This window comes from Lampetra fluviatilis, chromosome 78 (genome assembly GCF_964198595.1).
Source record: "Lampetra fluviatilis chromosome 78, kcLamFluv1.1, whole genome shotgun sequence".
NCBI lineage: Eukaryota > Metazoa > Chordata > Hyperoartia > Petromyzontiformes > Petromyzontidae > Lampetra > Lampetra fluviatilis.
Window position 1 is genome coordinate 3,086,123 of NC_136352.1, and position 27,430 is coordinate 3,113,552.

At 50.6% G+C, this 27,430-nt stretch overlaps 1 protein-coding gene across 3 annotated transcripts in view; it reads left to right on the plus strand.

Moving 5' to 3' along the window:
* Positions 1-27,430, plus strand: part of LOC144953546 (uncharacterized) — a 253,823-nt gene that overhangs the window by 153,194 nt on the left and 73,199 nt on the right. For 2 of the 3 annotated variants that reach the window (XR_013640826.1, XM_078884097.1), the window contains exon 1: positions 25,554-25,659. The exons of the other annotated variant lie outside the window; for it this stretch is intronic. The gene's annotated coding sequence lies outside the window, so the exon portion shown is untranslated. Of the gene's footprint in view, positions 1-25,553; positions 25,660-27,430 lie in introns of those variants that run through there. 3 annotated transcript variants of the gene reach the window in all.

The window sequence follows — 27,430 nt, forward strand, 5'->3', positions numbered from 1 at the left end:
CACACACAGTGTACACACACAGTTTGTACACACACAGTGTACACACACACAGTGTACACACACAATAATGTTCACGTTGTTGTGAGCTCACGCACCCAAGGGGTCTCTGTTCAAGAGAGGGAGCAATATAAATGTAATCTAAATAAACTTAAACTCTAACCCTGATCTCGCTCTCTGACGTCACCACTCATTAACTTGTCGGCGTGAGACGCCAGGGAGAGCTGTACCCCGCTAGTGACGTCATGTCACCAAGGTATTCAACCCCCCAACCCCCCCTCTACCGCGCTTTTGAGCGTGACGTCACGTCTAGTTGGTCACTGTCGATTTCGGTTCCAGTAAAAATCATTTTTTGGGAAAAGCCACGCCCAGTCACTGGCGGTTCATTAACATAATTTATTCAGGAATACCGTCGCAAGTTTATTGCAACGGGTTTACCAGCCAAGCCCAATCACTCCACATGGGGCCGACTTATTAACATAATTTATTCAATTATACCGCTGCTTGTTGGGGGAGGGGATTGTGTAATGAACTCCGCTAGTGACGTCATGTCACCTCCTGCTGCCGCGTGACGTCACGATATATCCGGAAGCTGCTGCACCGTACGCGCGCTCACTGAAATCCGAGGTGAGAAGTTCACATCGTGGTGGTTGTTGTCGTGGTGGTTGTTGTTGTTTACCCAGGTAGAGCCTCGCTCCGTCTCTCTCTTGTAGGGATATCAATTGAGTAGCAGCGAGTATGGAATCGATGTCCAGGTTGGAACATTACAACGCGGGGCCTTGCCATGCGGGGCCTTGCCTCCTGCCCTCGCTTGATTGTATTTGCTTTAATTATCTGCTCAAGTTTAATTTGTCTTCATCTGGCTCACTACTTGTAAATGTGTTTCTTTTAAATATTTCTACAGTTTTTTTTTATATCTTACCAAGGGCAAGCCCACTTCAGCTGCTATACCGCTCTTGTTTTCAGAAGCGACCTTCCCACAACAAAGTGGCTTATCAACGTGTGGAAATGTCTGTCGGTCAAATACTCTAAACGCGTGGTGATGTTGACTCTAAATGTGGAGGGGAAAACCCTGAGGATCCGGAGGAAAATCCACGCGACCACGGGGAGAGAGAGAGACACGCAAACTGCAAATATACAGGAGGGGTCGGGATCGAACCCACCACTTCCTGTATTCCAGGAGAGGCAGTTAACATCTCCCAGCCACCATGGTGCACACTCGAGTACATGACCACAATGAGTCTCAGCACTCTAATTCAGGAGCGTTCTGCCGAGTTGGTTTTGCTGATGCACCCTTTAGACCGATGGACAATTATTTTTATGATAATTGGTTTTTTACCCTTTTATCTGGCAACAAAACTGACACCTTCTTTACGAGGAGTCATGTTTGCATAGACCACAATACCTGCAGTCATAATGCAAACAAAAAACATAACTCTGATAATGTATGCACTGTCCTTGAAGTTGGTCCACACCCGAGACAGTTTTCCTTAGAGCCTAGTCTCTCTCTCTGATGGTGCATTGTCTTTGAGTTGTGCGCCTTTTGGCGTCATCTGGTCCAACACCATGTGAGACTAGGCTCTAAGGAAAGCTGTCTCGGGTGTGGACCAATCTACTTTAAGGACAGTGCATACATTATCAGAGTTATGTTTTTTGTTTGCATTATGACTTAAGGTATTGTGGTCTATGCAAACATGACTCCTCGTAAAAAAAGGTGTCAGTTTTGTTGCCAGATAAAAGGGTAAAAAAAAACAATTATATTTTTAATGGCAAATGAGATTCCAATGGTGTAAACTATTTTTATATTACCAATCAAGGCTCACAGAGCTGTTAGATCTTTTGTCAGAAGCCACCTGGCCATAGATGATAGCTCAACGAAATGGCTTTTCACGTGGAAGATTGTAGCAGCCAAATAATCTAAATGCATGTTACTAAATGTGGAGGGGAAAATCGAAGGACCCGGAGAAAAAATAATCCGAGTGAGCGAGTGTACTCATTTGTGTGAGCGTACTCCGTGAGCGTACTCTGCGTGCGTGGGTTCGATTCCAACCCTTACGCATTTATAATTGCAGTTTACATTTTTTTATTTTTCTCCCTGTAGTGGCATTGATTTTTCTCCACATTTAAAAACATGCATTTTGAGAATTTTGCTGCAATATATTTCCATATTATAACCCACTAAGTTGAGCTATCATTTGTGTCCAGGTCGATTCTGAAAAAGAGCTATGCAGCTCAGATGGCCTCACCTGGTAAAATTAAGATATTGTACTGTGTTTGAGGGTTTTCCAATTTAATTTCTTATTTAGCAGTTAAAGATTATGTTTCAGGAGGGTCCTGCATTGGATTTTGACCACCACCAAATATATTTTGAGTTTAGGTTTGGGAGAAAAACGGAAAACCCAGTGGAACACCAATGCCGACGGTGACGGCCGACGCCAGGATAGCGGCCACGGGCTCGAAGGGAGGGCAACCCGGCTCTTGTCCCAAGAAAGGAATCCGCTGCCCTCCACGATGGCGCATCGCCGGCGGGGCTGCACGCTGAGCCCCAACTTTTCCAGGAGATCGGTACCTGCAATACACTCGTGGCATAACACGCTCGACACATATAACTCCTGGTTACACACCTGGTGTCCGAGGCGACCCTTAAGGGTGACCCTCCCCAGCAGTCCCATCCCAGTTTCACTTGCAGTGTGCAGCGCACGATCCGAGGCCTGTAGGCAGCTCACGTCAACCCCGACCACGCTGCAATGTGTTGCACTCATGAGTGATGTTACCGCCCCATGTGTCCAGCAGAATCTGAGTACGCCGCCTTTTCACCTGCCCTTCCACGAGCGACGTGGCCCCCATTATTCCTGGCACCAGCTCCAACAGCCAGTCACCCGCAGTCGCCGCATTCTGGGGTGTTGTTGTCGGCATCTGCGTGGGGGTCACTCGCTCACCATTATCATGACTTTATTTGTGTTGGGACCACGTCGATTGCACCCCTCTGTGGTCCCATCTTTAGGGAGGCCTTGGTGGTTAACCTTGGTGCTTCTCTCGCGCGGGCGATCTGGGGACTGTCTCTCACGAGATGCCCCCATTGGTCACATAGATAGCACGCACGGGAAAGGGTGGTGGTTCCATAAGACGCCCCTTGCCCACTCCCCCTTACCCTCCAAGTGCTCATTTGTTCGAGTTCTGCCTCTTATTGAGATATTCGCCTGGTTAGCCCCCCGACCATGGAGCGTAGCCCTCCCATCTCGGACTGGACTATCTCCGCTGTAGACTGCAGCTTGGTCACATTCATGTGTACTTGGGTCACCTCCCCACATACTTGGGTTACCTCCTCGCGTACTTGGGTCGCATTGCTTGCGATATCTCTGTATCCCTGCTACCCATCCTGGGGTTGTCCCACGGGGTCCCGGAGGCTCCCTCGTACCCCCCCCCTCACCTCCTCCTCTGGAAGAAGACTTGCAATGGTGCTATCCCGTCCCAGCCGTCGGAATTCCGCACGCTCGCGAGCAAATCTCTCACACACACAGGTGCGCATGCTCGGCAAGGGTGTTAGATGGGGGATATGGGCATTTCGCATCTAGCTGCCACCCCGTTGTGCTTGTCAGATACTGCTGAACTTTCGCGGTGGTGAGGTCATCAATGAACTCGGCAGTGTATCCCGGGCGTGCGCTCTGTGTTAGCAAGCGTGATTTATTTTAGTGCGCGCTCACTGAGATCTGAAGTGAGAAGTTCACATCGTGGTTGTCGTGGTGGTAGTTGTTGTTTACCCAGGTAGAGTCTCGCTCCTTCTCTGTCTTGTAGGGAGGCCGATTTGGATTGCACCACTCTTCGATTTCACATTAACATGGTAATTTATTACATTAACATCACTAGCCCCGGCCACTTCTTTATGACCCTTGGGCTACACCCATTTTAAATCTTTTAAAACAGTCTGCCTCAGACCATGCTTTCCCACCTGATGACGGACGCTTGTGTTGCGCACGAAACGTCGTGATTTATTTTATTTTATACCTATGTGACTTTCTCGAAAGAACCAAAGGGTATGAATTCCTGCAGTTACGAAAGCTTCAAATTAAGAATGCATTTTCTATCAGAGTATGTTTTTGTTTGCATTCTGACCACAAGTATTGTGGTTAATGCACACATGATTCCTTGTAAAAGGTTTCAGTTTGGTGGTTTAACATCTTAACACCTGTTTTGTTGTCAGAAAAACGGGGAAAACCTATTCTCATATTTTGGTACTGGCAAAGGTCCCATGAAGAAATATTGCAGTATATTAGAGGTGAGCCGTGCGTGTGCAGAGAGGACAGTAAGGAGCCGGAAGTGAATGAATTTTGTGGCAAAAATGCAGGCCTGATAATATGTAAGGATAATGTGGTAAATGAGAAAAAATATAGCAGCGGCAGGGTGTTGGAGTGTGCAGGTGTTACAGGTGTTAAAGGTGAACAGGTAAGCTAAAAATTGTGTGAAAAACAATAACTTACCCTTGAGTACACATGGAATTTTTGATGTGTGTATGTTTCAAAGTGTTGGTGCAATTAGTTCTCAAAATAACAGTAAGTCTGCTTTATTTATATACATTTCTACTCATCTTGGAATGTTTTGTATACGGTTTCTCCACATTTATTTCAGTAATTTAGTTTATTGGGAATACAGTACAGTACTTATTTAAAATGTGATGTATATTTTAGTTGCCGTTAACCTCACCCCATTATTTAGGTAAGGCTTAAGTATTGAATATCGCCATTTTACCTTTCACACGGCACTTTCCAAGAATGTAACCTCTGCGCTATTCAAGGGGCTGCTGTATTTTCTGTTCATCAGCTATAGCACAGGAGTATGGATTTTCAGCAGGAACTAGATCTCTGCTTTCTTGGTGTAATTACGGCCTGTAGTACCATAAAGACGCTTGGGGATTTGGATTGTTTTTTTGTTTTCGATGTCTCTGCCTCTGCTCACATTCGTTGAGAATTTTTATGATTTTAGTGAGGCCCATCTAAAGCTATGTGACCAGGAGTCAGGGCCCTTTCCTGTTCAATTTGGCTTGTGGCCGAAATTCCCTCTGGCCCCATGCATTACATTACGTAGCATTTTCAAATAATGATGTATTTTGAGAAGCACACAATGGCCCTATAAAAAATTGCATTCCATACAGTAACAATGATACGCTAATCGTCCCCTGCTGGTCAACCATGTTACGCATGTTGATGATCTGGTCATGGCTACTCGTTGATTTTGAGTTGGAGAATCTTGTTCTGTACCTGGAGAATTCCATGACGAAATTGGGCCTTGCATATGTTCTACAAAAATATATCACCTCCCTGGGAAAATCTTAACTTAAAGCTTTCGTGACTGCAGGAATTCATATTCTTTGGGTCTTTCGGTAAAGTGACGTGACTTTACCGAAAGACCAAAAGAACACCTCCCTGGGAATTTAATGTCATACAACACTGCACCTGTTCAGCTCTCCATGAATAATCAGGTAGTTCTACACGTGGTGGAGGAGCTCCTATACCTGGTTAATGTGTTCACGACCAGCTCTGGTTTGGCATCCAAAGTCTCACTTCAAATTAGTCTAGCAGCATTCTTTCATTAGGCTCTGTAACACTATGTTGGAGCTGCCTGGACTACCAATGTAATAAACCTTCTTGAGACGGCTTCCGGAATCAGTCCTTTTTATTTTCGACTTCCACAGTTACACTTCACACACTCCCCGTTGCTGACAGACAATGGAAAGCGGGCAGACTTCCCGCCAAGTCCCCACCGTGCACGTGGCACCCAGAGCCCCGTACGCGCGTGACTCCTGCTCTTCTCGTTCCCAAGTCTGCTCCCGACTTCTCTCTCCCTCTCTCTCTTAATCCCTTCGTCACGTGGTACCCCCCAGCCAATCCTCCATAGACAGCGTTGACCGTTCCCGATGGTTCCCTGTCAATCCGGGACCACGCCTCTGATCCGGCTTCCCATTAGCTGAGGCCCCGATTGTCCAGGCCAATCACCCCTGCTAACATGCCGTGATCACGCCGAGGCCATGCTCCCTGGCTCACCCCTTATTGGCTACAAAGCGGGACCGGCAAGCCAATCCCCACGTGAACCCTCTATGGCTGTTATTACATCACCCCTCCCCCCGGTGAAAAAAATCAGCCGTCTCGGCTGAGAAAAGGGTGATCAACCAATTCCGTAAAACATCTTATTAGGGCACCAAGGTGCATTTAACAATAAAGGGTGAAACGGCGTCCCCGCGCCGAACAACACTTAAAAACAGTCACCCATGAAAAAACCCGACATACATTAGGGCGCCCCTGCAGCGCGGTAACGACAGGGAAGAAACAGCTAGACGATCGAACGTTAACGAAACGGGAGAGATTTCGATCGCGTACGCGACGCGGGACCCTCTCCGCTTCCAGCGCATGGTCGCTTTGCCTTCAGATCGACAGGAGGTGGTAGGCTTGAAGAAGAAGAAGGTTGTTGGTTCTCGGTCATATCCAGGGCAGTCCCCGTTGGAGGGGGGGCAGCGGGGGCTTCCTCAGCCCTCAGAACCTGTTCATTTGTAGGAGGCACAACACAGTCCCCCTTGGGATCAACGGGCGTGGCAATCGGCGTAATCGGTCCGGCAGAACCCAGCAGGTCAGCTACTGGGAATGAGGGACCGACACGCGTATCAACATAGGGTTTAAGTCGCGAGGAATGAACATACCACCGACGTTTTCCGTACGGAACGCGGATACTCTGTGAGTTCCGAACATCCACCAGCGTTACGGGCCCCCGCCACGGCCTGTGCAGTTTAGGGGATGTGCCCACCGGCACCTGGGGGCAGTGGAGCCATGCCAGGTCTCCCACTGACCAAGGCATGCGAGTACGCGATCGACGCGCATACCGTTCGTTCCTTGCCTGGGCACGGGCCGTCGCACACCTGGCAGCCTCTCGCGCCTCCGTAACTCGTTCAAGCGAGTCCCGCACGTGATCAGGCAAGGAGCGGGACGGTTGTTTACTCGGCTTAAACAGTTGCACATCGATGGGTGGAACATTCTCACGGCCATACATAAAAAAAAAATGGTGAGTATCCCGTGGATGCGTGTGGAACCATGCGGTATGCCGCTAAGACGCCTGGTATGTGCAAGTCCCAATCGGTTTGGTTTTCACTGACCGTGTGACAAAGCATAGCCGAGAGGATACGGTTAAATCGTTCCACCATACCATCCGTTTGCGGATGGTATGGGGAAGTGCTAATTTTCTTTGTGCCCAGCGCGTCACAAACCTCCTTAAGCAATTTAGAGGAGAAGTTCCGCCCTTGATCTGTGAGCAGCCTCTCAGGTGCCCCCTTATCCATGACATACCCGTTCAAGAAAGCGTCGGTGATGGACGCAGCCGTTTGGTCGGGTAGAGGCCAGGCCATCGGCCATCGAGAAAAATATTCCACCCCGACCAGAAGGTATTTATTGCCCCTAGCCGACGGGGGAAACGGGCCCAGAATGTCCAGAGCAACTAATTCGTTGATGCGGGACACCTCAATGGAACGTAATGGCGGTACATAGTGGTTCTGAGGCGGTTTCCTCTTCGCACAATCATGGCATGAGCAGACAAAGTCATTGACGTCTGCCATCATGCCGGCCCAGAAAAAATCCTTTTGCATCGCGGCCAAAGTCTTCTGGACGCCGAGGTGCATCAACTTATCAGCGTGCAGAGCGCGAAGCAGGTCGTAGCGAAGCGAAGTAGGCACGACCAAGCGTGGTCGGTCAGAAAACCCGTCGGTGCACATTAACAGTCCCGACTTGCCTCGGAACATCTGCCACTTCCATCCCGCCAATTGAGCTTTTTGTTTCCCTATCAATTTCCGTAGCGGAGACAGCGAGGTATCAGCCTCCTGCTCACGTAACCAGACCGCGTGCGGCAGCCGTAAGGTATCATCGGTGTCCACCGACACCTTCTGGTCGTCCTCATTCGCTATCGCCCCCATAACCGGGCAGGGCGAGGTGGGCGGTGCCGCGCAGCGGTGCGTGCCCGTCAGGCAAGTGCACGGAGGAACGGGTGGCAGCCTTGAGAGCGCGTCAGCGTTCGCGTGACGGGGGCCCTCTTACGATATGTAATATGGAAGGAAAATTCCTGTAACGATTCCAACCACCGAGCCAATTGGCCTGACGGCTGGTCCAATTTCAAGGAGTATTGCAAAGCCGCATGATCAGTGCGAACGAGGAATTTCCTTCCATACAGGTACGGCCGGTACAATCGAACAAAATGCACAATCGCCAAAAGTTCCCGCCTTGTCACGCAATATCGCGTTTCCGCAGGGGACAGAACCCTGCTGCCGTACGCCACCACTCGCTCAACCCCGTCCTTACGTTGCGACAAAACGGCCCCAATGCCGATATCACTAGCATCCGTATCAAGGATGAACGGCTGTGAGAAGTCTGGGTAATCTAGCGTAGGCGCCGTGGCGAGGTGTTCCCGAAGTGATCTAAAAGAACTTTCTTCCTCCGCTCCCCATTTAAACCTTAGATTTTTGCCCGTTAGAACGTGTAATGGTTTCGCCAACGTCGCAAAATTCTTAACGAAGCGGCGATAATAGGAAGCGAATCCAATAAACCGCCGAACATCACCCTCGGAAGTGGGTGTGGGCCACTCTCGAACACATTTGGTTTTCAGAGGGTCAGTGGACATGCCGTCTGAGCTGACAATATGACCCAAGTAACGGACGGAGTGTTGCAAAAGGTGACATTTTCTAGGCTTAAACTTGAGGTCAGCCGCCCGCATTCTTTGGAAAACCGTCTCCAGGCGTTGGAGGTGTTCCTCGAACGTGCGGCTGAAAACAATGATATCGTCTAAATATATGAGGCACGTTTCCCACTGTAGTCCAGCCAACACCAATTCCATGAGCCGTTGAAACTTCGCCAGAGCCGCATTCAAGCCCATAGGCAACCGATTGAATTCAAAGAGACCTTGCGGCGTGCGGAATGCCGTTTTGGCTTTTGACTCATCATCGAGGGGAAGCTGCCAAAAGCCCGAGGACAGATCAAGGGTGGAAAATAATTTAGCACCCGATAAAGCATCCAATGAGTCATCCATCCTCGGTAAAGGGTACGCGTCCGCCACCGAAATTTTGTTCAACCGGCGGAAATCAACGCAAAATCTTGTACCACCATCTTTTTTCTTAACCAGAACGACGGGCGCGCCCCAAGGGCTGTTGGACGGCGAAATAATATCCGCCGCCAGCAATTCATCTACTGCTCCGCGCACGTGTTCCCTTTCCGCTGGGCTCATGCGATGAGGGTGCATACAGATGGGAGGTGTCGCACCGGTGTCAATATGGTGTGACAAAAGCGACGTGCGGCCGAGGTCCAAATCATTTCTGCTGAAAACATCCGCGTACCGTAGCAATAATGAACGCAGAGCATTCCTTTGCTCATTCGACAAAGAAGAATTTTCCCCGCATAAATCTGCGATCCAGCGTTCTTGCGAACAATCGTGTGGAGGCCCACCAGCGGGCATCCGGGCGCGCGGCGTTTCGTCACAAGAGGCGAAATCGGTAGTGGCGTGAGCCAGCACCGATCCCTCCGGAACAACAACGCGGTCAGGTCCCCCATTCAACACCTGTATGAAAGGTGCCTGACCTGGTCGCACGATCGTTTGTGCCGCCGCCAAGGAAAAAGATTTAGCTACCGAATTTCATGGGGATAATAGCACGCCCTTCGCATCCCTTTCAATTTGAAGGGGTTTTCGGTAACGCAGCGGAATGAGCATTTGCGCTCCCGACGGAACCTCCACCGTAGCAGCGACTACGGCAGTAACTGCGTTACCTGTAGGCGCACTGGCCAGCAGGGAAGGCAGGAACGACATCCTACGACCCCCCGGCATTTCCAAACAATCCTGGTCGACCCGTATTTTCAGCGGCATCCGGCGCAGGAAATCAGTACTAAGCAAGCATGGGACAGCTAGCGAGCGAGAGACCAACACAGGTCCTGCGGCGGTAATATTTCCGATAGCGATGCTCACATCTACCTGACCACAGATACCCATGCTACCCCCATTTGCGGCTACACACGCATCATTAACCCTGCGTATCCGCGACGTAGGAATGGACAACAAATGAAAAATAACATCTGAAATGATGTTGGCAGATGCGCCAGTGTCCACCAAAATACGGACGTCAACGCCGTCGATGGTACCCCGTACCGTCGACGAGCCTGACGCCGCAGCCACAACCCTGCGAGCCAATTTCTTCCACTGTGTAGCAGAGCGTGTAAATGGTGCAGGAGAAGTAAAATTATCCTTAGGAGTGTAAGAATGAGTGCGAGTGGATGAATGATGTGACACGACCTGCCGGGTGTCCGATTTGTGCCGACTCGCCCGAGGTTGTTGCAGTTCCGCAGCAGGTGGAGGAGATGGAGGTCCCCTTGGCGGAAGAGGCGACAGCAGAGGTCGGCAGCGGCAGTCGCGGGCGAAATGGCCTCGTCTGCCGCACTTGAAACACGCGGCCGTCGTCGGCCGGCGGTCGGATGACCCGGCCCCCGCACGTGGACGGCCTGCGTAGTCACCACGCTGGTCGCGCAGCCGCCGTCCCGGAATCCCATGCGGAACAGCAGCAGCCAGCACGTCGTCGTCGCCAGAGTCGTCGGAGCAGTGCACGACCCGTCGTGGAGACCACCCCAAGGGCGGCCCGTCGATTTCGGGTTTCCCCGTCCACGCCGCCATCTGGTCCCAGCGCTTGATGTTAAACGTCCAGGCAGCGCGCCACCCATCGCGATGTAAGCGGTTCGTGGCCGCACACTGGTAGAGAAATGTTGAGCTCCTGAGACAACTCCAGCATACGGGAAAGGATGAGAGGATCCAAATGATCGGCCGTCGCGTCGGGATAGGCAGCCATGGCCAGCGCCATCAACGCCCCCCGATAAGCCAAAGGCGACTCCTCCGATCCTCGGCGATGCGACATACATTTTCTGGTGGCTGACGTCGGTGGGTCGTAAAATACCGCCATCTCTGCGAATGCATCTCGCAGTGTCTTCTTCTTGGACGCCGGGATGGAGCGGAAGACCCCCAGAGAAACATCATCAAGCAGTGTAGGTAGCGCTCCCAGCGCCTCCTCCTCCGTCCAATGCACGGATCTAAAGGCTGACTCGAAGCGCCACGTAAAAGCACTCCCCCCGGCGAGAAATTCTTTAATCTGTGGAAGGCGATGTCTGCGGTGGCAAGCGCGTGCCGCGGGCGTCTCCGACTGCGGTTCCCGCGCTCCACCCGTCGCAGGCAAAATGGCGTCCGGCGGCCGCGTGGCGGCAGGCGCGCCCAAAATGGCGGCCGACGGCTTCAGCGCAGCCGCCCCGCCCAAAACGTCGGCTTCTTCCCGCGTGGCAGGAGCAATTGTGGACTCCGATTCTTTTGTAGGACCCCTTCCCGCGGCGCCCAGCTGATCCGCAATCTGGCGACCCACGGCTGGTGAGGACGCTACCGCGGTCACCAGACTCAGCAGAATGGCGCGTAACGACTCGATCTGCTCCACCATCAGCCGCCATCCGTCTTTCGTTCCTGCGGTGGTCGCATCTTCTCCCAGTCGACGCTGAGAGGCGTCGAGGAGAGCAGTATCAGCAGGCGGCATAGGGGCTGTAGCCCCCAACAGCTCATCTTCGTCCGTCTCGGCCTCTTCCTCCGTTGGAGGCTCGGGCAGGTTCTTTTTTCTGAGGTGCTTGGTCATCTTGACGATCGTCCAAACGGTCGCAGAAGAACTTCTGACACCAATGTAATAAACCTTCTTGAGACGGCTTCCGGAATCGGTCCTTTTTATTTTCAACTTCCACAGTTACACTTCACACACTCCCCGTTTCTGACAGACAACGGAAAGCGGGCAGACTTCCCGCCAAGTCCCCACCGCGCACGTGGCACCCAGAGCCCCGTACGCGCGTGACTCCTGCTCTTCTCGTTCCCAAGTCTGCTCCCGACTTCTCTCTCCCTCTCTCTCTTAATCCCTTCGTCACGTGGTACCCCCCAGCCAATCCTCCATAGACAGCGTTGACCGTTCCCGATGGTTCCCTGTCAATCCCGGGACCACGCCTCTGATCCGGCTTCCCATTAGCTGAGGCCCCGATTGTCCAGGCCAATCACCCCTGCTAACATGCCGTGATCACGCCGAGGCCATGCTCCCTGGCTCACCCCTTATTGGCTACAAAGCGGGACCGGCAAGCCAATCCCCACGTGAACCCTCTATGGCTGTTATTACACAAAGCTGTGAGTGTTCATCGCCAAGGTCTAGTCCATTGCAAAGGTCTCGTCAAAAAAAGAGGCAATAGTCTACATTATAGACTGCCAATACACGCGCCGAGGTTAAAAACCAGGCTACAGTTGACATTATAGACTGCCAGTACGCTCACCGAGGTTAAGAACCAGGCTACAGTCTACATTAGTCGTTTTTTTTCTTTTCTATTCACTTTATTTGTATTATTATTTTCTATCTACGTGACTTTACCGAAATAACCAAAGAATATGAATTCCTGCTGTCACGAAAGTTTTAAGTCAAGATTTTCCCAGGGAGGTGATCTTTTTCTAGAACATATGCAAGGCCCCATTTCATCATGGAATTCAACAGGTACAGAACAAAATTTTATAAGAATGGAAACAGTCAGGAAATTAACACTGCACATATGCAGCTTAAGTTAGATCTGTTCATCCTCGCATTCAAGCTCATCTGAGCCTGGCTTCACACCTCTAAGTTGCAAATGAACATTCATTTATACATTTCTGCATAATACAAATAGTATTCTTTTCAACAGCCTTTGCTATGTTAGCTAATTTTTCTTAAATAAATATTCCTGTCGTAGCTAGACAACCAAAATTGTGTGCTTGGAGTTTTTGGTAAACATTAATTTTGAAGACACTAGGGTGTCCAGGCATATTTATGACCATTTGCCCTCGCATTGTGTGCCTTAACAGCCCGTGTGATGAATTGGGGAATCTCTTTCACTATATCATGAAAATATGAATATGTATAGATGTGTAAGTCATGTGTGACTGTGTATATATGCATTCCTCTGTGCCTCAATACTCACATAGATGGTGTGGACATGCTTTTCTGTTTGCAGCTGACGCTCTCTCTGCAGAATTGGCCTGATGGAGACCAGGTAGATGTGCAAGCTTGAGACAATTAAGCTCTAATGGATGCACCTTTGTCACAGGCCTTTCCAATGAATATAATGTGAAGTTGAACACTCAATTTCTAGGTTCAAACTGCAGTGTAAGAGTGGCCAGTATTTGTGAACCTGTGGGTTGGGGCGATCTCTAACCAGGAGTGACTCAAGTGTTTTGTATCATATCTCATCTTAGACACTCGAATGGTGCCCATAATGGGCATCTGCCCCTGTGTGCCACAAGGTGACCGTTCACTGGCCTGCATGTGGATATGAGTTTGTAAGTCGGGGGCGATGATTGATATGCCAGTCGGATTTGAACCTTGAACCTCTGCAACAAATAGAGAATGTACTACTACTTGGCTTCCCTCTATGAGAGTGCTGCACATATAGGCCTAATCTCGTCAGAGATAAACTTGTAAATCCGTTGCAACGTGACGCAGTACATTTCAGTATAGTAATAAAATGTTGCCAATGTGCATTTTGATTATTTTACCTGTCTGATTTTGTACGTATATACAACATTTTGTATATTAATGTCAAACATGGAATATGTGATGTCAGGACAAAGTATCTGTTTTGGTGGTAACCTGTTCAAAAACTCACGTGAGAGCTGTTATTTTTGTGATACGAGTCAAAGGGTATTTTTGTGAATCAGGACGCATCTGACTGGGGCAACTCATTGTCTTTGAAATCGGGAGCATAGTCGGATCATTCATCAGTTAAGGTATGCCACTTACAAGTTACGTATAGGAGATACATTCTCCACAAGAACACTAATTATCATTTTGTATTACGTATACATTTTGTCGAACTGAGACTTGAAATGGACCTTGCCGATGAACATCAGTTGAAGCAAGCCGGACTGTTGAGACATTGTACACCAAAACCAGTCCACAGGTGGCTTGTACTGAACACATGTGTAGTGCCATAAGAGGGGAGGGGCTGCTGGGGGCTCTGGGATCCTAGGCAGATAAGCCCTCGGCACCAGGCTCTCGGATCCCAGGCACCCCAAACAGTTAAGCCCCTTGGCGCCACCAACGGGGGTGCTGTGCGTGCTCTGTGGGATATCTGGGGGCACACACAACCCCTCCCCTCGTTGGGGACGATGCATAAAAGGGCAGCTCCCTGGCCGATCGGGGCCAGTTGCAGCTCAAGACCCAAGACCAGCCAGCTTAGGACCCTGGACCCCCTCGTCCCGCTTGTCCTTGTGTAATAAAGGACTCGATCCTGGGTCTGTCTCCGTTGTCCTTTATTCGGGTTCTTACACTTTTCCCACACGGCCCTCGCTCAGAGCTCTCCCCCTGGCAGCTCCGTAGCTGCTCTCGCTCCCGTAGCCTCCACACCTCTGCAGCTCCGCTGCAGATCCCCTGTGCAGTCCTCCGGCTGCCCTCACTGCAGCTCCACCGCTGCCCTCACTGCAGCTCCGCTGCTGCCCGTCGTTCCTCCGCGCTTGGTCACCGCTGGCCGACGGTGCCAAGTCTTACTTCCCCGTGTGTGTGGCGATCTCGCCACTCCTCGACCTCCGCCCTGCGTGGCCTCACTCTAACTGTCTCCCACACTCTCCCGTCTCTTCCGGTATCTCTCCCTTAAGACCTCACCCCTCTCTCACACGTGACCTAACTCCTCCCCCCCATGACGTCATATCCGCGAAGCCGTTTACGCCCGCATTACACCACCCTCCCCGTAGAGAAAATCCAGCCGACCTCGGCTGAACAATAACGAGTCAAGTAATGCGAGCGAACACAACCATCACACATTCAAGGACAACGAAGCATACAATAAATATAACAACAACAAAACACAACAGTAAAATTTAACGAAATGTAAGGGACTTTGAGCGCGTTCGGGTCGCCGGTCCGTCCCGGACGGGCGGCGGCCCTCCTGCAGACCGGGAACGTGACGGGGTTTTAGGAGCGACAAGATGAAGTCCTCCTGTCGCTATTGGAGGCCCATCAACGTCCCGGTCCCGTGTCCCTGAAGGCCCAGCGTCGGGGGTGCGTCGCGATCGTGTCTGCGACGGGGTCGGAAGGGCGGCGGTGCTCGGAGTCCCCGCAGCCGTGGTAGGCACACCCCGAGCAGAGTCTCCTGTCTCCAGCAATGTCACGGCCGGCTTGTCTGTAAAAGGCACGACAGGCGCTCTTGCAAGGTCAACAGGCACAGGCAAGGATGAGTCGGCAGCCACAGACCCCGGCAAGGCAACATCGGGAGATGACGCATCATCTCGAGGGGCCACATATGGTTTCAAGCGCGACGTGTGAACGAACCAACGCCGAGATCCAAACCGAACACGCGCAGACTGTGGGTTGGGAACCTCGATGAGGCGGACCGGCCCTTGCCATGGTTTGTGTAATTTAGGAGAGGTACCTGGCCGCACCTGCGGGCAATGGAGCCAGGCCATGTCCCCCACCTTCCAGGGGCACTCCCCCTTCGAGCGTCGAGCACACCGCTCGTTCCGGGCCTGGGCTTTGGCAGTAGCCATGCGGGCCCCCTCCCGTGCCTCAGTAACCCGGCGAACGGTATCCCGAATGTAATCAGGAAGAGGCTTAGCAGGTCCCCTCACTCCAGTTCCCAACTGCACATCCATTGGCGGCACGTTCTCGCGACCGTACATAAGGAAAAACGGCGAATATCCTGTAGCCGCATGCGGCGTCATTCGGTATGCCGAAAGTACCCCAGGGATATGCAAATCCCAATCCGATTGTTTTTCACTCGCGGTGTGACACAACATTGCGGACAATGTCCGATTCAGCCGTTCGACCATACCATCCGTTTGCGGATGGTAGGGAGATGTCTGTATCTTTTTAGTTCCAAGAGCCGCGCACACCTCCCCCAACAATTTAGAAGAAAAATTACGGCCTTGGTCTGTGAGGAGCCTCTCCGGCGCCCCCTTGTCCATAACGTACCCGAATAGAAAGGCATCTGTGATAGACGCCGCTGACTGGTCAGGCAAAGGCCAGGCCATCGGCCAGCGGGAGAGGTACTCCACCCCAACTAGCAAGTATTTATTTCCCTTAGCGGATGGCGGGAAGGGTCCCAAAATGTCCAACGCCACCAATTCGTTAACTCTAGACACCTGAATAGACTGTATGGGCGGCATATATGGTTGTTTAGGTGGTTTTCGGCGGGCACAATCGGGACACGCGCGAACGTGACCGACCACATCCGTTGTCATGCCGTGCCAAAAATAGTCTCGCTGCAGCGTCAATAGGGTCTTCTGCACCCCCAGATGTAAAAGCGTGTCCCCATGCAGAGTCCTAATCAACTCGTACCGCAAGGATGCCGGTACAACCAGACGCCAGCGTTCCTGTAACCCTTCCCTCCACATCAGCAGACCATCGCGGAGAGCGGTTTCCGGCATACCCCCCGTACCCAGTCCCCCACTCTTCTTCGCAGTCCGATTCCGTAACGAGACCAATGAACCATCCAACATTTGTTCCCGAATCCACACAGCCCTTGGAAGATTCAGAATCCCATCAGCCGGTCCCGGCTCCTTTGGAGCTTCAGGCACGTCGACCGCCAACGCAACAGGCTGAGGGGGTTGCTGAATCGGCGCACATCTATGCGTCCCCGACGCGCACGCGCAAGGGGATCGCTGCGGCAACCTAGAAAGCGTGTCCGCATTCGCGTGACGCACCCCCTTCCGATGGTGAATTTGGAAGGAAAATTCTTGCAGCGTGTCCAACCACCGCACCAACTGGCCGGATGGTTGGTCCATCTTAAGAGCATACTGCAAGGCCGCATGATCCATGCGAACAATAAACGAACGACCGTAGAGATACGGTCGAAATTGGCGGAGAAAGAAAACAATAGCCAAAAGTTCCCTGCGTGTGACGCAGTAGCGAGTTTCTGCGGGAGACAAAACCCGGCTACCATACGCCACCACGCGATCCACACCACCTTTTGATTGAGACAACACGGCCCCAATGCCCGTGTCACTCGCATCCGTATCCAGAATGAAGGGGTGATCGAAATCAGGATAATCTAACGTCGGTGCCATAGCCAGTCGATCGCGCAGGCCCTGAAACGCCGCTTCTTCCTGCGGTCCCCAAGCAAATTTCCTTCCTTTACCCGTAAGGAGGTGCAAGGGCCTCGCGATCGTCGCGAAATCCGGAACAAACCTCCGATAGTATGAGGCAAACCCCAAAAAGCGACGTACATCCCCCACCGTGGCCGGGGTTGGCCAGTCACGGACGCATGCTGTCTTGTCCGGATCCGTGGCCACCCCGTCCGCACTTACGATGTGCCCCAAATAGCGCACGGACCGTTGCAGTAGGTGACATTTCTTTGGCTTAAATTTCAAATTTGCGGAACGCATCCTGGCGAACACCCCCTCCAACCGCAGTAAATGCTCATCAAATGTGCGGCTGAAGACGATAATATCATCTAAATATATCAGACATGTCTCCCACTGCAACCCCGTTAACACCAACTCCATCAACCTTTGAAATGTGGCAGGGGCAGCATTCAGCCCCATCGGAAGACAATTAAATTGGAATAACCCCTGCGGCGTACGGAAAGCAGTCTTCTCCCGCGAGGGCTCGTCAAGGGGAAGCTGCCAGAATCCCGAAGAGAGATCTAGCGTTGAAAAGAACTTCGCCCCCGACAAGGCATCGAGGGAGTCGTCCATACGCGGCAGGGGGTACGCATCTGCCACAGACACTTTATTCAATTTTCGAAAGTCGACACAAAATCGCAATTTGCCATCCTTTTTAACCAAAACAACAGGCGCGCCCCATGGGCTGTTAGATGGAGATATTATGTCCGCAGCCAACATGTCATCCACTGCCCCTCGAACCTGATCTCGCTCCGCCGGACTCATTCGATGCGAGTTCAACCGAATAGGGGCAGCGTCCCCTGTGTCAATATGATGGTAAAGCAACGAGGTGCGTCCCAAGTCCAAATCGTCGGAGCTAAACACATCAGAATAGCTCAATAATAATTTACGAAGCACACAACGTTGTTCACCGGAAAGGGAAGAATTTTCCCCACACAATTCGGCGATCCAGCGATTATCAGCGGCACCAGGACCTGAAACACCACCAACCACGACCTGGCTGCCCAGATGATCTTGTGCCGTAAACGCCGTAGTGGCATGTGCCACAACCGTACCAGCCGGCACACACACATTTTCGGTACTTGCATTAAGCACCTGCAGAAACGGCTGCTGGTCAGGCCGGACAATAGTTTGCGCCCCAACGAGCGCCGCTCCGCCCGTTATAGTGGCGGACGGCGACAACAAAATCCCAATTGCACCCTGACGACCAGGTACAGGCTTCCCATATCGCAAGGGGATAAGCATCTGTGAGCCAGGTGGAATATCAACAGATACCTCAGACAGCGCCTGCACCTGAGCGACCGGAGCAGGTCGCCCCCAGGGCGACGGTAGAAATGTAATTTTTCGCCCACCCGGTAATTCAATGCAGTTTTGATTAAATTCGAATTAGAATGGGCATCTTGGCCAGGAAGTCAGTTCCCAACAAGCAAGGAACCCCGAGGGACCTCGAAATTAACACAATTCCCGAGGCCGACACTCCCCCGATAGATATTGTAGCGTCCACCTGGCCCACAATGCCCATGCTACCCCCGTTGGCAGCGACGCAGGAATCGTAAACTGGATACACGGCCTCAGGTGGGATGTTCAACAGATGGAAAATGACATCCGATATAATGGTCGCGGACGCCCCGGAATCCACTAACACACGTACGTCCACCCCTTGTATAGAACCAGGTACAGTGGACGAACCAGTAGCGGCCGCGATGACCCGCCGTGCCAATTTACGCCACTGCGTTACCGAGCGACGTGGCCCAGTCGATGGCCTCCCCCCGTTATTAACAACACCCGGATCGCACGACAGCGGTGATGAGTGAGGTGTCAAGCCTTGCCGGGTGTCTGGTGCGCACCGACTTGCCTGTCCTGGAGGATCCTTCCGTGGCACGTCCGCTGACGAGGCCTCCTGCTGGGGCGGACCCGGGACGCGGGCCCAGCAGTCCCTGGTGTAATGGCCTTTACGGCCGCAGCGGAAGCAGTCGATGTTGTTGCGCCCCGCCGCAGGCACCCCGTCCCGACGCTCCCGTGGCGGTGGCGCAGATTGCGGCCCCGGCGTACTGCGGGCCGACCACTGAGCAGAGGCGGCTGTCAGCTCCTGCGGGCCCCCCCCGTCAGGAACGTACACCGCCTTCTTGGGATCCCATCCCGCGGCACCTCCCTCGACGATGGGCCCCCCCGTCCACGCCGTGACTTGCTTCCAACGGCGCAGGTTGAACTGGGCATCAAGACATTTAGCGGCCGCCCGGGACGTAAGCTTTTTGTGGCCACACACCGGCATAGGAATCCCCAAATCCCGGGACAGCTCGAGCATCTTACCCAAGATGAGAGGTTCGAGCAGGTCAGGCTCCGTCTCCGGGTATGCAGCCATGGCCAACTCCAATACCGCACCCCTGTATGCCACCGGCGACTCCTCGGGTGCTCGCTGACGTTGAACAAACCGGCGATGAGCATCATCCGGTGGCTCATATGCATCTGCCATCTCGTCGAAAACTCCTCTCAATGTTTTCTTCTTCTCTGCCTTTATGGAGCGGAAGAATCTCACCGACTCGTCATCGAGAAGAGTCGGTAAAACCTCCAATGCCTCAGCGTCCGTCCACCTTGCTGAGCGTACCGCCGCCAGAAATCTGCAGGCGAAAGCACTCCAATCGCCCCCGATGGAGAATTCTTTGACGGTCGTGAGATGACGACTGCGACTCCTTGTTGCACCGTCCTCAGACGATGACTCACCAGGCGTCGCATCGCAACGTGTTCAAGATGGCGGCCTCTCGCCGCGGAGAGCGCCATTCTTCTCCTGCCACGCCCAAGATGGCATCTTCTTGCCGCGTGGCCAATGGCGCCGACAGCGGAGGCAAGGCAGCGACCTGCGGACCTCCATCGGCTCTCCCCAACGCCGTCCTCGGCGTGACGAGCTCGCACAATTGCGCGAGCACGATTTTCAGCGTCTTCAGCTGCGCCGCCATCTGCCTCCATCGCCAATCCGCGTCCTCTGGTGCAGACGGGTCCACCGACGCGGCGACATCTTGGACTCCCGGACCCGCACTTGTTCCCGCACGGATCTCCTCCTCCATCGCAGGCAGGTCGACCGCCCGAGGAAGGTCGTCTTCGTCGGATGATGTAGCAGATGATGGCGCAGGAATATTCTTTCTTCTGAGCTGTTTTGACATGCCGTTTCACTTCTGACACCAGTGTAATAAAGGACTCGATCCTGGGTCTGTCTCCGTTGTCCTTTATTCGGGTTCTTACACTTTTCCCACACGGCCCTCGCTCAGAGCTCTCCCCTTGGCAGCTCCATAGCTGCTCTCGCTCCCGTAGCCTCCACACCTCTGCAGCTCTGCTGCAGATCCCCTGTGCAGTCCTCCGGCTGCCCTCACTGCAGCTCCACCGCTGCCCTCACTGCAGCTCCACCGCTGCCTGTCGTTCCTCCGCGCTTGGTCACCGCTGGCCGACGGTGCCAAGTCTTACTTCCCCGTGTGTGTGGCGATCTCGCCACTCCTCGACCTCCGCCCTGCGTGGCCTCACTCTAACTCTGTCTCCCACACTCTCCCGTCTCTTCCGGTATCTCTCCCTTAAGACCTCACCCCTCTCTCACACGTGACCTAACTCCTCCCCCCCATGACATCATATCCGCGAAGCCGTTTACGCCCGCATTACACCTGTAAGGGCCGGGACACTGTGAGGGCCAGTGGTGGGACTCTGGGACTCCCGGCTCTACGTCCTTGTAAGGGCGAGTTCCGAGGAAGCCAGAGTCCAGACCCGCACCATGGCTGGGTCGGGTCAATTAGCCTCCCCTAGGGTAATTGCAGCCGGAGGACCCCAGAGCGTAGCCAGAGTAGTGTATCTAGGCTGTGTACCTAGGCCAGGGGTCGGCAACCTGCGGCTCCGGAGCCGCATGCGGCTCTTTTGAACCTTGACCGCGGCTCCGGGGCGGATGCTAGCGAGGGGAGGAGGCGCACTGTGACACCTGCTGTGGCGTTGCCGCTGCTGACAGGTCGCCGCTCCGCTCCACACTGCCCGCCCGGTGACAGGCAATAACGTTGCCGTTGCTTTGTCACATGTTTGGAAGAAGTAAAAACCTTCCTGGGCAGCAAAGAGCTCACCTTTGCTGAGCTGGAACAGCCAGAGTGGCTGGAAAAATTACATTTTATGGTAGACATGACAGCACATCTAAACACGCTAAATACAACCCTTCAGGGGAAAGGAGGCACAGCCCTGCACATGCTGGAGGAGGTTTTGGCATTCGAGCACAAGTTGACAGTGTTTGTCAAAGATTTACAGAGAGGTACACTGTCTCACTTTCCCTCTTTGAGAGAGTTCAAACAAAGTCATGATACGATAAATTTGGAATATTTCAAGTCTGCAATCACCACAATGCAAAGTTCGTTTGGGAAACGATTCTGTGAGTTCAGAGAGGAAAAAACGACATTATCCTTCCCTGTCACTCCCCTGGCGATCGATCCATCCCTATTGAATATGACTGCATTTGCAGGTGTAAGTCAACCTGATCTTGAGATGGAACTGGCCGATATAGCTGACAAAGATATATGGGTGTCCAAGTTCAAATGCTTGACCGCTACTCTTGAGGATGTTGCCCGTCAGAAGGCCATTCTGGCTCAGAATCATAAATGGAGTGATATTGAAAACCTTCCCAAACAGGACAAACTTGTATTCGAAACATGGAATGCCATCCCCAACACTTATATAAACATGAAAAAGTATGCATTTGGAGTCCTGTCGATCTTCGGCTCCACATATGTATGTGAGCAGGTCTTCTCCAACATGAACTATATTAAAAACAAACATCGATCACGCCTCACAGATGACAGCTTGCAAGCCTGTGTGAAAATGAAGGTGACGTCTTACAGCCCTGATGTGCAGACACTGTGCACTGAGGTTCAGGAGCAAAAATCCCATTAACCAGGTAATTTAGCTATTAATTTGCAAAAATATATTTTACATTGTTAAGTGAAAAAGTCCTTTTTTTATTCAGATTGACAGCTGACTGCACGATCCTGTATATAGCAATAAGGTAAGAAACAATATATGCAGTGTTATATTTGTTTTAAATGTTGCAATGGTTTTGCGGCTCCCAGTTTATTTTTTCCTTCGGAAACGGGTCCAAGTGGCTCTTTATGTCTTAAAGGTTGCAGACCCCTGACCTAGGCTGTAACAGAGTATCAGGACTGTTGGAGTGTTTTATTGTAATAAAGAAGATACCTCTACAAGTGTCTCCGGAAACCATTACACATGCATTCCTAAAAGGCCGTGGTATTTATAGTTTGTGTAAAACATTCCTTTGTTTCGTGTAGAGAACGTTGAATGAAAGATGTCTGCCGATCTGTTTTTTCTCAAGGAGGTACTTTAAAGAGCACATTTGAAGGCATCGTGGATTTTTGTTACAGATTTATATTCTAGCCTAGGTTTTATTGAATTTTAACTTCTATTTAAATAAAACTTTAGATATATCTGTCTGCATTGATATCCCACCTTGTTTACCACATGTTTACTTAAATATGTAGACGCTCCCTCTGAAGACGTCACCTCAAATTAACGAGTGGGTTACGTCAGGGCCTCCCCCTCTCTCTGGCTTGTGATGTCACCAAGAGCAGAACTCGCCTCCACGGAATCTAACGACTGCACTGTCTTGGAATGCATTTACACAGTAATCAAATCTTCACAACTGCCAGGGAACACACATTAAAAACCACTTGATGTACACTTGGAAGGCCTTTTGAATTGTCTTGAAACTGAAACACGCGTCAGGAGGTCTACAAGGAGCAGAGTCTGAGATTGACGTGAAATTTGAAGTTCCATAAGCCCATCGTTTGTGATGCAAGGACCCAATAAAGATGGCAGCTGGGAAACGTCACCATTCGTGAAGGTGACCTGTGAAGGCTCCAGGGTTTGACTTCCAGGTCGCTAATGGAGCCCGATACGAATCACAGCCATTTGTGGATGTGGAGGTTTGGGAGGACTTTTCGGACAATGTAGAGAGTAGAAGCAGACAGCATGTGTGACCATAAGTGTTGGGTAGACCTGTAACCAAGAGCATGACACACGGTTTCCCAATGTTTATTTCAATTGTTTAGTTTTTAGTTGATTTGGAATACAGTACTTATTTAAATTGTAATGTAAATTTTAGTTGACATTTACCTAACGCCATTACTTGGGTAAGGCTTAAGTATTGAATATCGCGTTTTTAGCTGTCGCGTGGCACTTTCCAAGAACATAACCTCCGATATTCAAGGGGCGGCTGTATTTTCTGTCGATCGAGTACAGCAGAGGAGTACGGATTTTCACCAGAAACAAGATCCCTGCTTTCTTGATGTAATTAAGGCCTATGGTACCCTAAAAAGGCTTGGTGCTTTGGGTTCCTTGATTTCGATGTCTCTGCCTCTGCTCACATTCGTTGAGGATTTTTATGATTTTGGGCAGGCCCATCTAAAGTTGCGTGACCAGGAGTTGGAACCATTTCCTGTTCAACTCGGCGTGTGACAGAAATTCACTCTGGCCCAATGCATTACATTTGTAATGTGAGGTTATACCTGGATAATAATGATGGCCTCTGCCGGCCTCAGCCCGCAACCAATGGGGAGTCGAGTTAGGGGCGTAGCCTTGGAGCCGTACATTAGCTTCGGGAAAGTTCCAGGGGTGTGGCTGAGGATTGGCTGCGGGGCATCACGTGGGCCAGGGATTTAAAGGAGCGGAGAAGCCACGCTGGTGCCGTGGTCCGGAGCCTGCCACGTGGCGGGCCCCGCAGTCTCTCTCGCTGTCAGCCAACAGCGTGAAGGAGCAAGGGAACTGGAGGAACGAATGTGGTGGAATCTGTGAACGAAACTGAATAAAGAATTCTCAATTGACGACGTCGTCTCAATGGGGTTTATTACACATTACATAGCATCTTCAATAATTATGTAGTTTGAGAAGCTCACAATGGCCATATAAATGAATTGCATTCGTCGCGGTTAAAAATAATATGCTTATCGATGACTGGTTATAGTTAAGGGATTATATTGGTAGGAACGAAGTGAACCAGCCTACAATAGATTATATCGTCCGTCCGTCCGATGTCCGATTAGGTGTAGCAACATCGCCCCCTACTGCAAACACTTGGCAGGACCCTACAACAACCTTTAGACTCAGTGAGGCTTTCCTGGCTAAACAAGTGTAACATTCCCTTATAATTCCCTGAGATAGTGTTTAATTAAAACATTTAAATTAAAAATTAACTCACAGCGGCCTAAAGCCTACAGCTAGGCCTAAAGCCTAGAACTAGGCCTCAAACTCTCCCTTCGTATCGTACCCCCGCCATTTCATTTTATTATAGCCATTCATTTGTTCGTTCCTACCAGCCCACCCCGCAGGGACCTGTTTCTCTGCTGGTCAGCCCTGTTGCATCTGCTGATGATCTGGTAATGGCTACTCAATGAGATGGCTGGCTGAGGTGCCATCTCTTGTTTTGCCGGACACACACAGTAACAATAACAACAACCGCCATTCGCCACTAAGTGGCGGTCACGTCACCATGGCGCTTGTGCCAAGCTATGTGCACGGGGTAGACCCAGGTGCCATGGGTCGACTGACTCAGTTGACTGGCCGATGCACCATCTGTACCCCCGACTGTGCCAACACAGTGTACACACACACACAGTGTACACGCACAGGGTACACACACACAGTTTGTACACACACAGTGTATACACACACATTGTATACACAGTGTACACACACACACAGTTTGTACACACACAGTTTGTACACACACAGTTTGTACACACACAGTTTGTACACGCTCAGGGTACACACACACAGTTTGTACACGCACAGGGTACACACACACAGTTTGTACACACACAGTGTATACACACACATTGTATACACAGTGTACACACACACAGTGTGTACACACACACAGTTTGTACACACACAGTTTGTACACACACAGTTTGTACACACACAGTTTGTACACACAGTTTGTACACACACAGTTTGTACACACACAGTTTGTACACACACAGTTTGTACACGCTCAGGGTACACACACACAGTTTGTACACGCACAGGGTACACACACACAGTTTGTACACACACAGTGTACACACACACAGTTTGTACACACACAGTTTGTACACATAGTGTACACACACACAGTGACGTCACCACTCATTAACTCGTCGGCGTGAGACGCCAGGGAAAGCTGTTCCCCGCTAGTGACGTCATGTCACCAAGATATTCAATCCCCCCCCTCCACCGCGCTTTTGACTGGCGGTTCATTAACATAATTTATTCATGAAAACCGTCGCTATTTCATTGCGACGGGTTCAGCAGCCAAGCCCAGTCACCCCACGTGGGCCCGGCTCATTAACATAATTTATTCAATTACACCGCTGCTCGTTGGGGGAGGGGATTGTGTGATGAACCCCGCTAGTGACGTCATGTCACCTCCTGCTGCCGCGTGACGTCACGAGACACCAGGAGGCTGCCAGTCCACACGCGCGCTCACTGAGATCCGAGGTGAGAAGTTGACATCGTGGTGGTTGTTGTTGTGGTTGTTGTTGTGGTTGTTGTTGATGTTGTTTACCCAGGTAGAGCCTCGCTCCGTCTCTCTCGGAGGGATATCAATTGAGTAGCAGCGAGGATGGAATCGATGTCCAGTTTGGAACATTACAACGCGGGGCCTAGCCATGCGGGGCCTTGCCTCCTGCCCTCACCTGATTGCATTTGCTTTAATTCTCTGTTCTTTCGGTAAAGTCACGTAGAAGGGAAATAATAAAAACAAAACATAATAAAATAATTCTCACGACGTTTCGGCTGCTTGCGTTGTGGCCGAAACGTCGTGAGAATTATTTTATTATGTTTTGTTTTTATTATTTCCCTTCTACGTGGTGACTTTACCGAAAGAACCAAGAAGATGAATCCCTTCAGTCACGAAAGAAGCTTTAAATCGAAATTTAATTCTCTGCTTAAGTTTAATTTGTCTTCATCTGACTCACTACTTCATGAGACCTCCTTTGCCAGTAGCACAATATAAGAAGAGGTTTCCTCCCCTTTTTTTGGCAACAAAACAGGTGTTAAGGTTCGATTTAAAGCTTTCGTGACTGCAGGTCTTAAATTTCGATTTAAAGCTTTCGTGACTGCAGGGATTCATCTTCTTGGTTCTTTCGGTAAAGTCACGTAGATAAAACATTACAATTTAATAAAAATAAAAATCACGACGTCGTGATTTTTATTTTAAAATTAATAAAAGTAAAATAAAAATCACGACGTCGTGATTTTTATTTTCAATAAAAAACTGCAGAAGAAAAAGATTAAATGTGGATATCTACATAAAATGATGATATTATAAACACACTATCCTAAAAATACAGCACCATATTTTAACACTAAAGCAGTCACTGACTCGCAACAACCTGCAATCATCAGTGACAGAGTTAATTTCGGGTAAAATCAATGAAAATGGGGTATGCCGATAGCATAAAATGAGATGTGATAGAGCAAATCTGAGATCAGATTTGGAATCGGCAGTCAAGGCCAGAAAAACATGTTTTTTTTGTTGACCAGTGTTATTGTGATTAAAATGCAAACAAAAAACATGCTCTGATTGTAAATGCATTGTCTGTGAAAATGATTGGTCCACACCAGAGACAGCTTTCCTTAGAGCCTAGTCTCACATGGTGTTGGACCAGATGACGCCAAAAGGCGCACAACTCAAGGACAAAGCACCATCAGAGTATGCGAGCTCGGGGTCAAGCATTTACACCATTGGAACCTCATTTGCCAGTAGCAAAATATGATAATTGCTTTTTTACCCTTTTATCTGACAACAAAACTGACACCTGCACACATTATCAGAGTTATGTTTTTTGTTTGCATTCCGACTGCAGTTATTGTGGTCAATGCAAACATGACTCCTTGTAAAAAAAGGTGTCAGTTTTGTTGCCAGATAAAAGGGTAAAAAAACAATTATCTTATTAGTATATGCATTGTCTGTGAAAATGATTGGTCCACACCAGAGACAGCTTTCTTTCGAGTCTAGTCTCAAACAGTGTTAGATCAGTGGACGCCAAAAGGCGTACAGCACAAAGACAACACACTATCATAACAATGAGAGCTCGGGGTGAGCAGCTACATCATGGGACCTCCTTTGCCAGCGTCAAAATATAAGAAGAGGTTTTCCCCTACATCATGGGACCTCCTTTTCCAGTACCAAAATATACTAATAGGGGTTTTCCCATTTTTTCTGGCAACAAAACTGACACTTTTTGCAAGGAATCATGCTTACATT